Source organism: Pleurodeles waltl, chromosome 10, assembly GCF_031143425.1.
Source record: "Pleurodeles waltl isolate 20211129_DDA chromosome 10, aPleWal1.hap1.20221129, whole genome shotgun sequence".
Lineage (NCBI taxonomy): Eukaryota > Metazoa > Chordata > Amphibia > Caudata > Salamandridae > Pleurodeles > Pleurodeles waltl.
In genome coordinates, this window is record NC_090449.1 from 644,472,004 (window position 1) to 644,487,583 (window position 15,580).

Sequence of the window (15,580 nt, forward strand, 5' to 3'; positions counted from 1 at the left end):
CCTCTCACTGGCAGTCACCACCCCCACATCCATGCACACATCCTGTGTCCTCTCCCACTGTGTTTGTGATCCCTCCTCCCAAAGTACTGAAATGCAAGCCCTCAGACACCCAACAGCCATCCATCTCAAAACAGCATCCAGCCCATTTACCTACACCCAAACACAGCAGACTGACACCTCCTACAACCACTCCCTCTTCCTCCACTCCCAAACCTTCACCCTCGTCCTGCCCAGGTGTCCCTAAGAAGCTTTTCCTCACCAACATTGACCTATTCCCTACCCCTCCCCCATCCTTCACCTCTGGCCAGGGTTGCCAGAACCCAGCCCAGCACCTCAGCCACCCAGTCCATGGCCACTGTGGTTTCTGCAGCTGTGAGAGGCTCCAAGGAGGCACCCGTCAGCCCAGCCTGTGTGCCAGGAACACCTGCCAAGGCCAAGAAGGGTCCGCCTCCTGGCAAGGGCAGGAAGGGGACGTCAGCCAGCAAGGCAAAGGAGGCAGAACCAGCCAGCAAGGGCACGTCAAAGACTCCAGCTGGCAGAAGCAGGCAGGCACCACCATCTGCCAAGGGCAGAAATGGGCATAGAACACCAGCCATGACACTTCAGCCGTCCGAGGCTGCAGGTGAAGGCCTGGAGGCCAACACCACCACTGCCAGCACGGACACCTGCACCGTGGCCAGCACTGCCACCTGCCCCTCCGCCAGCAGCACTACTGCCAGCAACAGCAGCCCCAGTGGGCAGCCGTCCGAGGCTGCAGGTGAAGTCTGGAGGCTCCCACTGTCACTGCTTGCAACGCCACCTGCACCGCTGCCAGCACCGCCACCTGCCCCGCCGCCTGCATCTACAGCGCAACCAGCATCCACTGAGCAGCCGTCACCGACGGAGAGCAGTGTGTAGTGTGACTACATAGGCTGATGTGCGTCCTGGACCCTGCAACACCTGTCGGTGTGACACCCAGGTGAGAGACTGTGACCTTGCCCCATCCAGGATGAAGCACACTGGGCACAAAGCCCTCTCCAGAACCAGTGGAAGAAAGCATCCAATCACCCCCTCCTTGCCAGGATGAAGCACACTGGGCACAAGGCCCCCTCCAGAACCAGTGGAAGAAAACATCCACTAGAGAGACTTTGGCTTTTCACTCCTCAGGACCAAGCAGTGGGCAAACCACCTACTTGAGAGACTGTGGCTTTGCACTCCCCAGTACCAAGCAGTGGGCAAACCACCTACTTGAGAGACTGTGGCTTTGCACTCCCCAGGACCAAGCAGTGGGCAAACCACCTACTTGAGAGACTGTGGCTTTGCACTCCCCTGGACCAAGCAGTGGGCATGGAGCCCCCTCCAGGCCAGTGGCGTTATACCATCTTCCGGCTGTGGTGCCCCCCCATTCCCCTTCCCCCTGAGGTGCCTGTGTGTTTTCGACCTGATGCCCCTGCAGTGTTCTCTCCGTATTGAGGCAGGAGTGAGGCAGGAGTCAAGTGTGGCCTTGGCCTATGTGTTTTGGCCCAGTGGGCCATGGACGTTTTGGAGTGGCCTTTGTCCCTCCTTTTGTATACATTGCATATATTGTACATACTGTTTATTTCTTTCTGAACATATTTCTAATAATTAATTATATTACACTCAATTTACTCCATTCTTTTTGTCCTTGCATTATTCCTGAGAGTTACGGGGTGTATATGTAATGTTGTTGCATGTGTTTGTGTGTATGGTGTTGGGGGTGGGGGTGGGGGTGTTGCGTGTTGCGTGTTGCGTGTGTGTGTCACTCTCTTTTTCCTCCCCCCCGCCCTGTGTGCTAGGTGCAGTACTCACTGTGGTCGTCTTCGCCGGCGTACATGTTCCTGGTGTATGAGAAGGTACACCAGCATGGGAAAGATCTGCAGTTTGGGCTCCATGGCGTCCTGGTTCTTCCTTGAGTGTCGAGAGGTGAGTCGTTTCCCTTCAGTGTTCTGTTTCCGGCGTGCTTTTGATGGCGCTGGTACCGCCCAGGAAAAGCTGGCGGATAGGCCTGCTGAAATGCTGTGGGCTGTACATTGTCTTCCGCCTGGCTGTTGGTGGGTGGTTACCGCCGCAGTGCTTGTTGCTACCGCCATGGCGGTCGGAGTGGTAAAGTGGCTGTCTGTGTTGGCGGTTTCCGCAGTGGTCAAAATTCTATTTTTTTACTGCAGGCCTGTTGGCGGTATTACCGTCGCTTTATCACAGACCACCAGGGTTGTAATGAGGGCCATAGTGATTAATTGTACACCATTATTTTCAGTGCAGACCACTAAGTGACCACATACTACTTGTCTTGTGATTTTGGCATTTTCTCTCGTGGAACTTTTTTGTTCTACTTCCATGTTTTTGCTGATCCCTTGATTGACTTTTCTTTGAACTTCATTGGGAACTTGGTTTTCTGCCTTTGGAACTTTGCACTCGTTTGCCATCATGTCTCAATCTGAGGATGCACCAGCTGGAGCTGCTTTTGAATTAGGGAAACTGAAAAGGTACTCAGTTTCTCAATTGAAACAGTTTTGTAAAGATCTTGTGTGTCCCGTTAAGAGCTCCACCAGGAAGGGGCAGCTGCTAAAGGCACTGAGTGACAATCAAGGAGGCTCGGGGGCACACAGAGGAGGAGGATGTGGATGTGGAAGTGCAGAGGATACACAGTGGTGTAGTGGAGGTACCTGGCACACCTGGGGGAAGGGTCCCCAGGAGGGGTAGCAGTGTCTCCTGTGAGGGTCTGACTCCTGAAGAGTTGCAGGACAGACAGGCAGAGAGGGCTCACCGATTGGAGTTAGAGGAGCTGGGGACGCAATGGGGGAAGAAGTTGGAAGAAAGGAGGAAAGCCTTAGGGGTAAAAAAGATGATTTTGGCGTATAAGCTAAAACTGAAAGAGCTGGAAGTCATGAGGGCTGAGTCCAGCTGGAATGGTGGCAGCAACAATTCTATATTCAGTACTGAAAAAGTACACATGCCCAGAGATGTGGTGCCCTACTTGAAGGAGGGGGTTAACACACACCAGGAGGTTCAGGGGTATGAGGCAGCTCCAGCGATGCACAGGGTCCATGAGGTCAATTGGGGAACTGGCATGGGGAGCATTATTCCTACTGGTGGGTGGGACACTCTATTGACTCTAGGTGAGAGTGACAGGGAGAGGCGTTCCCCCAGGTAGAAAACCTGGTTATGGAGTGTGGAGACATCCTAGAAGAGTGTGGGTTGAGTGTCAGGAACAGTCAGGTGCTGTCTCACCAGTCTCAGGAGGGTGATGAGGGATACTTTTTCAAGGCTGAGTCACTGGATGGTTCGGTGAAGGGTAGTTTGGTTAATTCATATGAGGGGCTGAGTGATGTAATTGCTGGAGAGCATATGTCTAGGCCTTATTTCCAAGAGCTACGCCAACACCAGGTAGAGTGCGAGTTCTCTGACCCCAGGGAACTTACACTCGAGGGAGACCTCTGGGTGAGTACCAGAGAGTCTGAAGAGGCATTTGGGGGTGCTCCTGAGGGGAGTGGTCTAGGTAGTCCCAACCAGGTGAGGTAGGAAATGATTGCAGTGTCCCAGGTAGGTCCCAATGTAGTGGGATGGGCAAGGGATCCTATGTCCAGTCTCAAAGGAGTGGGAATGGCGTCCAGGGTGCCTGAGATCCAGTCCCAGGTCCTGGAGGGTTGCATGAGGGAACACCAGGAGGGGAGCCTAGTCTGTACCTTAGGGCCATTGGCTGAGGGAGACCCCACAGTGTCAGGAGAACTTGGGGGCGGCTGTAGCCAGCGTCCCTCCAGTTCTGGTATCTGGCAGTACCACTCCTAGTGAGGGGGTGCAGAAGTCTAGACAGAAGGTTGAGAGGGGTTAAGGGCCCCAGTGGAGAACCAGGAGGGTCAGGGGTTAGCTCTGAGGTCAGAGCTCCCCCAGGAATGGCCTTGATGAGACCATTTCTGGGTTGTGGGGAATCCAGATTGCTAGATGGGCAGGGGTCAGGAGACCTGCGCCAGCCAGATTCATGTGTGGCCCTTGGGGACGGGGTGTCACTTGAGGGGGGTAGGTGTGCCCCCAAGAAGTCCTGGAGCGCCAGGCAATGGTTTAAACCACAGGATGATGACTCTAGGTTGAATGATCAGGGGGTAAACTTTGACCTGGTAGGGGGTAGCTGTACTCCCCAAGAAGTCCTGGGTTGCCAGGCAGTGGTCCAGTCTGAGGGTACGGACCCTAGACTGGTGGATCAGGTGCAGGGGGTAAACCCTGACCTGAAGAGGGGGTGGTTTGCCCCTTCACCACCCCGGTGTGACTTCTAGGGGTACTCTCCATGGTGGGGGGGTGCAGAACCCTGGGAGTAGGGGCAGGGGAGGGAGAGACTCACCCCTGACCCCATTTTAACCTAAGGGTACAGAATCCTTGATTGAATGGCCAGGTTCAGGGTGTCCCCCTGACCTGGAGTTAGGGGCTACTGCTAATAGTGCCCCTACCATGTTGTCTTCTGGGGAGGGCACTCCTAGTTGGGGGGTGCAGGACCCTAGATGGAAGGGCAGGGGGGGAGAAGCCTCACCCCTTGTCCAACCTGAAGGTACAGACCCCAGGTTGGAAGACCAGTTGCAGGTTAACCTACCTGCACTGGTGGGAGAATTGTGCAGGACTGCTTCTACAAGCACCCTGACAATTCCGGACTCTGGGGGTGCAGCTCCAAGAGGGAGGGTACAGACCCCCAGAGGGGATGACCAGGGTCAGGCTACCATCCCTGATCTGGTGGAAGGGAGAGTGGTCAAAGGGTGCCCGGCACATGGGGTACCGCCCCCAACTCTTCACAGTAACATTGGTTAGAGATCCTTGAGGGGCCTGGGGCCTGGCTCCCATACCTAACAGCTGTCAGTGGCCACTGTGGCTTGCTGTCCTGGAGGACAGAGTTGCCCCTGGGGGGTGGACAAGAGTCACACCCTGGCTGTGGAGTTGGCAACAACACTGTGTTGGCCCTGGTGGTACTATCTGGACCCTGGGATACATCGGTGAGCAAAGTAAGGTTAGGTGCTGCACAGATGGTATCTGCAATTGAGGAGAAGGGTTCCCAATTGGTTAGCTTAGTGGGACCTGAGAGTATGGACAGAGGGATTGTAGGAGGCTGGACTGGCTTGTAGTGAGTACCAAGGGGTACTTGCACCTTGCACCAGGCCCAGTTATCCCTTATTAGTGTATAGGGTGTCTAGCAGCTTAGGCTAATAGATAATGGTAGCTTAGCAGAGCAGCTTAGGCTGAACTAGGAGACGTGTGAAGCTACTACAGTACCACTTAGTGTCATATGCACAATATCATAAGAAAACACAATACACAGTTATACTAAAAATAAAGGTACTTTATTTTTATGACAATATGCCAAAGTATCTTAGAGTGTACCCTCAGTGAGAGGATAGGAAATATACACAAGATATATATACACAATAGCAAAAATATGCAGAATACAGGGAGTGCAGAATTATTAGGCAAATGAGTATTTTGACCACATCATCCTCTTTATGCATGTTGTCTTACTCCAAGCTGTATAGGCTCGAAAGCCTACTACCAATTAAGCACATTAGGTGATGTGCATCTCTGTAATGAGAAGGGGTGTGGTCTAATGACATCAACACCCTATATCAGGTGTGCATAATTATTAGGCAACTTCCTTTAGCTTTGGCAAAATGGGTCAAAAGAAGGACTTGACAGGCTCAGAAAAGTCAAAAATAGTGAGATATCTTGCAGAGGGATGCAGCACTCTTAAAATTGCAAAGCTTCTGAAGCGTGATCATCGAACAATCAAGCGTTTCATTCAAAATAGTCAACAGGGTCGCAAGAAGCGTGTGGAAAAACCAAGGCGCAAAATAACTGCCCATGAACTGAGAAAAGTCAAGCGTGCAGCTGCCACGATGCCACTTGCCACCAGTTTGGCCTTATTTCAGAGCTGCAACATCACTGGAGTGCCCAAAAGCACAAGGTGTGCAATACTCAGAGACATGGCCAAGGTAAGAAAGGCTGAAAGACGACCACCACTGAACAAGACACACAAGCTGAAACGTCAAGACTGGGCCAAGAAATATCTCAAAACTGATTTTTCTTAGGTTTTATGGACTGATGAAATGAGAGTGAGTCTTGATGGGCCAGATGGATGGGCCCGTGGCTGGATTGGTAAAGGGCAGAGAGCTCCAGTCCGACTCAGACGCCAGCAAGGTGGAGGTGGAGTACTGGTTTGGGCTGGTATCATCAAAGATGAGCTTGTGGGGCCTTTTCGGGTTGAGTATGGAGTCAAGCTCAACTCCCAGTCCTACTGCCAGTTCCTGGAAGACACCTTCTTCAAGCAGTGGTATAGGAAGAAGTCTGCATCCTTCAAGAAAAACATGATTTTCATGCAGGACAATGCTCCATCACACGCGTCCAAGTACTCCACAGCGTGGCTGGCAAGAAAGGGTATACAAGAAGGAAATCTAATGACATGGCCTCCTTGTTCACCTGATCTGAACCCCATTGAGAACCTGTGGTCCATCATCAAATGTGAGATTTACAAGGAGGGAAAACAGTACACCTCTCTGAACAGTGTCTGGGAGGCTGTGGTTGCTGCTGCACGCAATGTTGATGGTGAACAGATCAAAACACTGACAGAATCCATGGATGGCAGGCTTTTGAGTGTCCTTGCAAAGAAAGGTGGCTATATTGGTCACTGATTTGTTTTTGTTTTGTTTTTGAATGTCAGAAATGTATATTTGTGAATGTTGAGATGTTATATTGGTTTCACTGGTAATAATAAATAATTGAAATGGGTATATATTTGTTTTTTGTTAAGTTGCCTAATAATTATGCACAGTAATAGTCACCTGCACACACAGATATCCCCCTAACATAGCTAAAACTAAAAACAAACTAAAAACTACTTCCAAAAATATTCAGCTTTGATATTAATGTGTTTTTTGGGTTCATTGGGAACATGGTTGTTGTTCAATAATAAAATTAATCCTCAAAAATACAACTTGCCTAATAATTCTGCACTCCCTGTAGTCTTAGAAAACAGTGCAAACAATGTATAGTTACAATAGGATGCAATGGGGAGACATAGGGATAGGGGCAACACAAACCATACACTCCAGAAGTGGAATGCGAACCACGAATGGACCCCAAACCTATGTGACCTTGTAGAGGGTCGCTGGGACTATTAGAAAATAGTGAGAGTTAGAAAAATAACCCTCCCCAAGACCCTGAAAAGTGAGTGCAAAGTGCACTAAAGTTCCCCTAAGGACAAAATAGTCGTGTTAGAGGAATAATGCAGGAAAGACACAAACCAGCAATGCAACAACTGTTTATTTCCAATCTAGGGTACCTGTGGAACAAGGGGACCAAGTCCAAAAGTCACAAGCAAGTCGGAGATGGGCAGATGCCCAGGAAATGCCAGCTGCGGGTGCAAAGAAGATTCGACTGGACAGAAGAAGCTGAGGTTTCTGCAGGAACAAAAAGGGCTAGAGACTTTCCCTTTGGTGGACGGATCCCTCTCGCCGTGGAGAGTTGTGCAGAAGGGTTTTCCCGCTGAAAGAATGCCAACAAGCCTTGCTAGCTGCAAATCGTGCGTTTGGCGTTTTTGGACGCTGCTGGGGCCCAGGAGGGACCAGGAGGTCGCAAATTGGACCTGAAGAGAGAGGGGACGTCGAGCAAGACAAAGAGCTCTCACTGAAGCAGGTAGCACCCAGAGAAGTGCCAGAAACAGGCACTACAAGGATGCGTGAAATGGTGCTCGCCAAAGTTGCACAAAGGAGTCCCACGTCGCCGGAGACCAACTTAGAAAGTCGTGCAATGCAGGTTAGAGAGCCGTGGACCCAGGCTTGGCTGTGCACAAAGGATTTCCGCCGGAAGTGCACAGGGGCCGGAGTAGCTGCAAAGTCGCGGTTCCCAGCAATGCAGCCCAGCGAGGTGAGGCAAGGACTTACCTCCACCAAACTTGGACTGAAGAGTCACTGGACTGTGGCAGTCTCTTGGACAGAGTTGCTGGATTCGAGGGACCTCGCTCGTCGTGCTGAGAGGAGACCCAAGGGACCGGTAATGCAGCTTTTTGGTGCCGGCGGTTGCAGGGGGAAGATTCCGTCGACCCACGGGAGATTTCTTCGGAGCTTCTGGTGCAGAGAGGAGGCAGACTACCCCCACAGCATGCACAAGCAGGAAAACAGTCGAGAAGGCGGCAGGATCAGCATTACAGAGTTGCAGTAGTCGTCTTTGCTACTATGTTGCAGGTTTGCAGGCTTCCAGCGCGGTCAGCAGTCGATTCCTTATCAGAAGGTGAAGAGGGAGATGCAGAGGAACTCGGATGAGCTCTTGCATTCGTTATCTAAAATTTCCCCAGAGACAGAGACCCTAAATAGCCAGAAAAGAGGGTTTGGCTACCTAGGAGAGAGGTAAGGCTACTAACACCTGAAGGAGCCTATCACAAGGAGTCTCTGACGTCACCTGGTGGCACTGGCCACTCAGAGCAGTCCAGTGTGCCAGCAGCACCTCTGTTTCCAAGATGGCAGAGGTCTGGAGCACACTGGAGGAGCTCTGGACACCTCCCAGGGGAGGTGCAGGTCAGGGGAGTGGTCACTCCCCTTTCCTTTGTCCAGTTTCGCGCCAGAGCAGGGGCTAAGGGGTCCCTGAACCGGTGTAGACTGGCTTATGCAGAATTGGGCACATCTGTGCCCAAGAAAGCATTTCCAGAGGCTGGGGGAGGCTACTCCTCCCCTGCCTTCACACCATTTTCCAAAGGGAGAGGGTTTCACACCCTCTCTCAGAGGAAGTTCTTTGTTCTGCCATCCTGGGCCAGGCCTGGCTGGACCCCAGGAGGGCAGATGCCTGTCTGAGGGGTTGGCAGCAGCAGCCGCAGTGAAACCCCAGGAAGGGCAGTTTGGCAGTACCAGGGTCTGTGCTACAGACCACTGGGATCATGGGATTGTGCCAACTATGCCAGGATGGCATAGAGGGGGCAATTCCATGATCATAGACATGTTACATGGCCATATTCGGAGTTACCATTGTGAAGCTACATATAGGTAGTGACCTATATGTAGTGCACGCGTGTAATGGTGTCCCCGCACTCACAAAGTTCAGGGAATTGGCTCTGAACAATGTGGGGGCACCTTGGCTAGTGCCAGGGTGCCCTCACACTAAGTAACTTTGCACCTAACCTTTACCAGGTAAAGGTTAGACATATAAGTGACTTATAAGTTACTTAAGTGCAGTGTAAAATGGCTGTGAAATAACGTGGACGTTATTTCACTCAGGCTGCAGTGGCAGGCCTGTGTAAGAATTGTCAGAGCTCCCTATGGGTGGCAAAAGAAATGCTGCAGCCCATAGGGATCTCCTGGAACCCCAATACCCTGGTACCTCAGTACCATATACTAGGGAATTATAAGGGTGTTCCAGTAAGCCAATGTAAATTGGTAAAAATGGTCACTAGCCTGTTAGTGACAATTTGGAAATAATGAGAGAGCATAACCACTGAGGTTCTGGTTAGCAGAGCCTCAGTGAGACAGTTAGGCACCACACAGGGAACATATACATGCACACCTATGAGCACTGGGGCCCTGTGTGACAGGGTCCCAGTGACACATACATATAGGCCACAAACCTATGAGCACTGGGGTCCTGACCAGCAGGATCCCAGTGACACATAACAAACATACTGAAAACATAGTGTTTTCACCATGAGCACTGAGGCCTGGCTATCAGGATCCCAGTGAGACAGTGAAAACAGTGACAAACACCCTGACATACACTCACAAACAGGCCAAAAGTGGGGGTAACAAGGCTAGAAAGATGCTACTTTCTCACAGGGATCCACCAGGAGTCAGGAAGGTGTAGAACTGGAACATGCCCCTGCTATTGTGGGCCTGGGTTCCTGTTCTATCGCCCCAATCAGGGAAGTCCGTCAAGGTATATTTTGGCCTCCCCTGGCTTTAGGCTGGTAGGGGGTCGTGTTGGACTTTTTTCCTTATGCAGGGTCATCCCCAATCTTTTTGCCTCCTGCCTCCTATTTGCTCTGACCTGTTGTTGTTTGTTTTTGAACTCTGAGCACTTTGCCACCGCTAACCAGTGCTAATGTGCATATGCTCCCTGAATAAATTATATTGTTGATTGGGTTACCCATGATTGGCATATTTGATTTACTGGTAAGTCCCTAGTACAGTGCACTAGAGGTGCCCAGGGCCTGTAAACCAAATGCTTCTAGTGGGCCTGCAGCACTGGTTGTGCCACATACATTATTAGCCCTGTAACCATGTCTCAGACCTGCCACTGCAGTGTCTGTGTGTGTAGATTTTAACTGCCAATTTGACCTGGCAAGTGTACCCACTTGCTAGGCCTAAATCTTCCCTTTTCTTACATATAAGACACCCCTAAGGTAGGCCCAGGTAGCCCCATGGGCAGGGTGCAGTGTATCTTTAAGGTAGGACATATACAGTACTAAGGTGTTTTTTATGTCTTTCTAGTGAAATGCTGCCAAATTCATTTTTCACTGTAGCAAGGCCTATCTCTCTTGTAGGTTAACATGGGGGCTACCTTTAAAAATGATTAAAGCGTAGATTCTCTTTGGGAGCAGATAGACATGTGGCGTTTGGGGTCTCTGAGCTCACAATTTAAAAATACATATTTTCGTAAAGTTGGTTTTAAGATTGGGTGTTTGAAAATGCCACCTTTAGAAAGTGGACATTTTCTTGCTTAAACCGTTCTGTGACTCTGGCTGTTTGTGGATTCTCTGTCTGGGTCATTTTGACAGTTGGACTGTTTGCACCTTTCTCTAGACAGTGACACAAAGGGAGCTGGGTTGTAGCCTGCATATCCTGATGAGTCATCTGTGCTAGGTGTGAGCGGAGGAGTGGTCACTCACACCTAAAAGGGCTGTGCTTGTCCTCACACAATGCCATCTCCAGCCCCCTGGTGTGTGTCTGGGGCCTGGCCTGGATTTCACAAACAAGAGAGACTTTCCTTTGAAGTAGTCCTACTTCAAAGGCCAAAATGGGTATAAGAAGAGCACCCAAAACCACAGACTTTAGATCACTTCTGGACATCAAGAGAAACCTCTGCCTGGAGAAGAGCTGAAGAGCTGAGGAGAAGTGCTGCCCTGCGTGTGACTGTGCTTTGTGGAGCTATCCTGCAGTTGCTGCTTCTGCCTCTGCTAGGAGACAAAGACTGGACTTTGCTGTGCATTCCTTCTTGTGAAGAAATCTCCAAGGGCTTGTCCTGAGCTTGCCTCCTGTTGTTGAAGTCTCAGGGATATCAAAGAATTTCCCTGCCAGCACCTGGGCTCTCTGCTTAGACTCATGCCCTGCCAAGTGGTGCCCTATCCAGTCCCTCGGGCTTTGGCAGGTGAAGCTGGCAGACCAAGATTGAAAATCCACGCACAGACCGCCGTGCGGGGAAAATATTGATGCACCTTCCGAGACGTGGCTGAAAAAAGACGAGCCACCGGCTTCGTGGCAGAAATCGACACTCCACCTGCTTCGCGGCTGGAAGATCGACGCACACAGCTAGAGAAATGTCACGCAACTGCCGCTGACGGAGGCTGATAACGTCGCAAACCACATAGCGCAGATTTGCTGATACTGTGCGGCAGGATTTTTGACGCAAACCTCGCTGGGCGGGAAAAAACGATGAAAAGCCTGCCCGGACTCGAGTGCTTGCTCGGATCAACACATCGCTCTCCTGCAGAGAGGAAAAACAACGCACGCAGACCCAACCGGAGGAGGAAAATGACACACGGTCTCACAAGTGGGTGAGAAATCGATGTATCGCTAGCCTTTTCCAACGAGCACTTGCCCATGAACGTTATTTTGATGCTATCCAGGTACTTTTCAATGCTAACAGTGTTTTTATTGTTTACAAAAGGATTTAAGACTCTTTTGCTTTTAAAATTAATAACTTGACTTGTCTATGTTGGATTTTTGTCATTTTGGTCTTTTTTTGTTTAGATAAATATTTCTTATTTCCTAAACCTGTGTTGTGTCATTTTGTAGTGTTTTCACTGAGCTACTGTGTGTGTTGGCACAAATACGTTACACCTAAACTAGGAAGATAAGCCTGCCTGCTTGTGCCAAACTACCAAGGAGGTGGGCGGTGGTTAACTAAGGATGATTCTCCTTTACCCTGACTAGAGTGAGGGTCCTTGCTTGGACAGGGGATAACCTGACTGCCAACCAAAGACCCCATTTCTAACAGTAAGGATGCACAAAATATCTCAATCATGATTGAAATTTCATCCGACCAGTTAAAACTAATTTCAGTAGGATTGATTTGCTGGCAGATTTTAATGTATGCATTTGTGTTTTTTTTACATGTATACAAAATTCCATGCAATTGGGAGCCAGCAAATAATGTAAGTGTTCTTTGGGGTGTAGGACAATATGTTCTAATTACAAGAGTATGTCTTCAGGAGGATAGGACCCTGTACTCCAGAGCCCGTATCACGATGGGATTTGTTGGTGCCTTGTGCTTGCATTAAACACCTGCAAGACGTAAACTGAATTCACTTAACCCAATATTTCTGTGAGTTAAGAGTTGAAAACAGAAAGAGGCAAACCTTGCTCACTGTTTCGGAGCTATCTGTCAATAAAAGACTAATTTAATGACATATCTGAGAAAATGAACTCACTTTACACCCCTCAGGTAAATTAAAATATGTGATCAGCTCTACGCTGCACCTGGAAAGACCATCATGGTACATTACCAGGTTGTTGACAGCAGAGTAGGAGTGGTACAATGGGAAAGCATTTTTTAGGAGGGTAATGGTAATGTACCATATATGCATACTCTTTAATGAGCTAGTCTTGCATACCTAAGGGAATTAGACCTATAGCCACATTTCTCAGGTTTTTTTCTGGATGCCAAGCATTTGGTATTTGACTTCGAGGGCTCTGTTATGGAAAGTGCCCCGTGGGTCAACTTGCTTCTACAGAATGGGGCAAAGATGCTTCTGCCACCCCTTCTGTAATATTGATAGTGCTGGCACACTTATAGCACCAGTGCTATTGTGAGAGGGCATTCACTCATTTGCATGTGGGGCATGGCCCCAGACAATCTCCTACAGGCGGGGGCATATATTGACTGCAACCACCTGTAAAGGGATCTCCAACCCCTCTTCAAAGTGCAGGCAGGTTGCCTCCTGCATTGTGACACACGGAGCGACTTTGAAACAGCCACTATGCATTTCACTTGAATGCTCTGCCCGAAGGGCAGCACAAGTTGAGGGCTGCCCCGAGGAATGCACATTGATCATAATAGGATGCACTTTCCCTGTTTGTGCCCAGCGCACCTGCTTAAAGGTGTGCGGTGGCAAAAACAGGGAACATGAGCTATATTTGTAATACGGGCACTGATGTAAGTAGTGCTTGGTAATCAGACCTCAGATACAAGTGCTCTGCTGTAAAAATGCCTTTGCATTTATGTTGTCATACAGGGCACTATGCTAAATTAAGTGTAATTTTGTGTCACACTTTTGGACAGTTTAAACCGAATATAAAATCTAGGAATTAAAATTGTAAGGAGATATATTTTTCATCTTCATTTTATAAAGGCAACACACCTAAAACCACTTTAACTTTACAATGGAAATGCCAAAAGCATAAAATAGGAAATGGAAATGTCAAATATTTATTGCCTATGTTATATAAGTTGTTGCCTTCTAAAGTATAACTATTGTATTAGCAAGAAGTGAATTGAGCTCCTAATGTACCCCTCCTGGCTTTCAGCCAATTTAGGCTCAACCTTCGTTTTGGCCAATATGACCAAATCAAGGGCCTTTAATGGCCAATGATGAAAATAAACTAGATGGAGAGAGGAAACAAGTTTCTCCCAACCCAATCACATAGCCTGGTACATGGAATAAAAGCTGCAATTTCCAATTACAATACATCAAATATATATCTTTCAAGAGTCAATAATGAGAGTTTTAGTTAGAGTTAAAAGTTGTATTATCATAAAACTAAAATCTTTTGTTTATTAGTCAAATATGGTTTACAGACCATTGCATAAAGCGTGTCCCTAAATCTATTGATATTCTAGAATTCTAAATCAGTAAAAGTAACTCATTTTAGCCAAAAGTAGAAAGATTTCTAAGAGACAGTCTGGTCAGCAAAGCTATCAAGAATCATAAAGAATACTGTAACAGACTTTGATAAAGAATAGTCGAGGCACATAGCAAAGTCTGTCTAAGACTTGCAAGGCGAAAGAGTGAGTCTGAGGTGAGTCCTAAGAGTCTGTGCATGTGAATGACCCGTTTCCCTGAAACACTGTTTTATAGTACAATATAATAATATATATTTTAGTACAATTGCTTTAGTTGAGATATTAGACAGCCAATCACAGGCAATGAAAGTGTGAGACGAGAACAGTTTCTGTAGAGATGGTAACTTCTAACAAAGACAGCTCTAACCATGAGATACATTTGACAACGATTCTACATAGGTTGAAACTCTAAAATATGTTCCCAGTCATCTTGGTCTCTGAAAGAAAAGACACTCATAAACCTTATGCACAAATAGCTGAGGGCATCATTATTATCACATATCTCCACACTAAAGCCTATTTTTAAAGAAGCAGGTTTTAGATTAGTTTAGCAATTATTGAAATTCCAATACAGGTCAAGTGGTTAAAAAGAATAACATAGTATAGATTTATTTGTTAGCATAGAAAGTTTGCATCATGCAAAGGCTATTAACAAGTCAAGGTAGAAAAAATTCTGCTGAGTTAATGTTGTTAGGAATTTGTTAACTTTAGCAGTCAAGCAAGTCAAGCAAATGCAGGGTCATGCAAAGTTTAGAAAGCAAAGTGCATGTTTAAAATCCAGGTTTTGGTTATGCCTAGATTTCACTCATATGGGTCATTAATTAAATGTATTTTATTTTTTAATGAAATCTCTAGCACCAGTGATTAGAACAAGAGAGCAGGTGATTTAGGAAAGAACAATTGGCCTGAATTAGAGTTTGGTGGTCAGGTTGCTCCGCCACTAACATGACAGATATTCTGTCGGGTCTATTACGATCTCCATAGGCTATTATTGGATTGTAATACAGAGGACGGGATATCCGTCATGTTTGTGGTGGAGTAACCCCCTCCTCCAAACTCTAAATCAGGCCCAATGTCTTCAAATTTTTCCTAAAGGATATGAGATTAATGTTAAGTCTCAACAACAGGGAAAGCTCATTCAAAGAGAAGATGCCACACAATAAAATTCTCAGCCTCCTTCTTTAGCTAGCCTGATTTTGGGTGCTTTTGCCTGATATTTACTGAGCAGAGGTGTTCCTTGGGGGACTATCTCTGCATTTTGTAACTTAAATAGAAGGGCTCAAGGTCATAATAGTCTTTGTGTGCAGGGCAAAGAATGTTAAATTAGATTATTTTCTTCACTGGCAGACAATGTCGTTTCTCTAAGTTTTGCAGTCAAATTCTAGATAAACATTAAGGCCCTTATTATGACATTGGAGGTAAGTGCCGCTTGCCACCATGCTGGTCACCGCCAACACACCGCGACCGTGGCGGTGTACCGCTACACGTATTATGACCCACAAATAGAAATCGACCACTATACAGACACACACACAAGTCCGCCAGCCCAAAGGTCAGTGATAAAATGGCG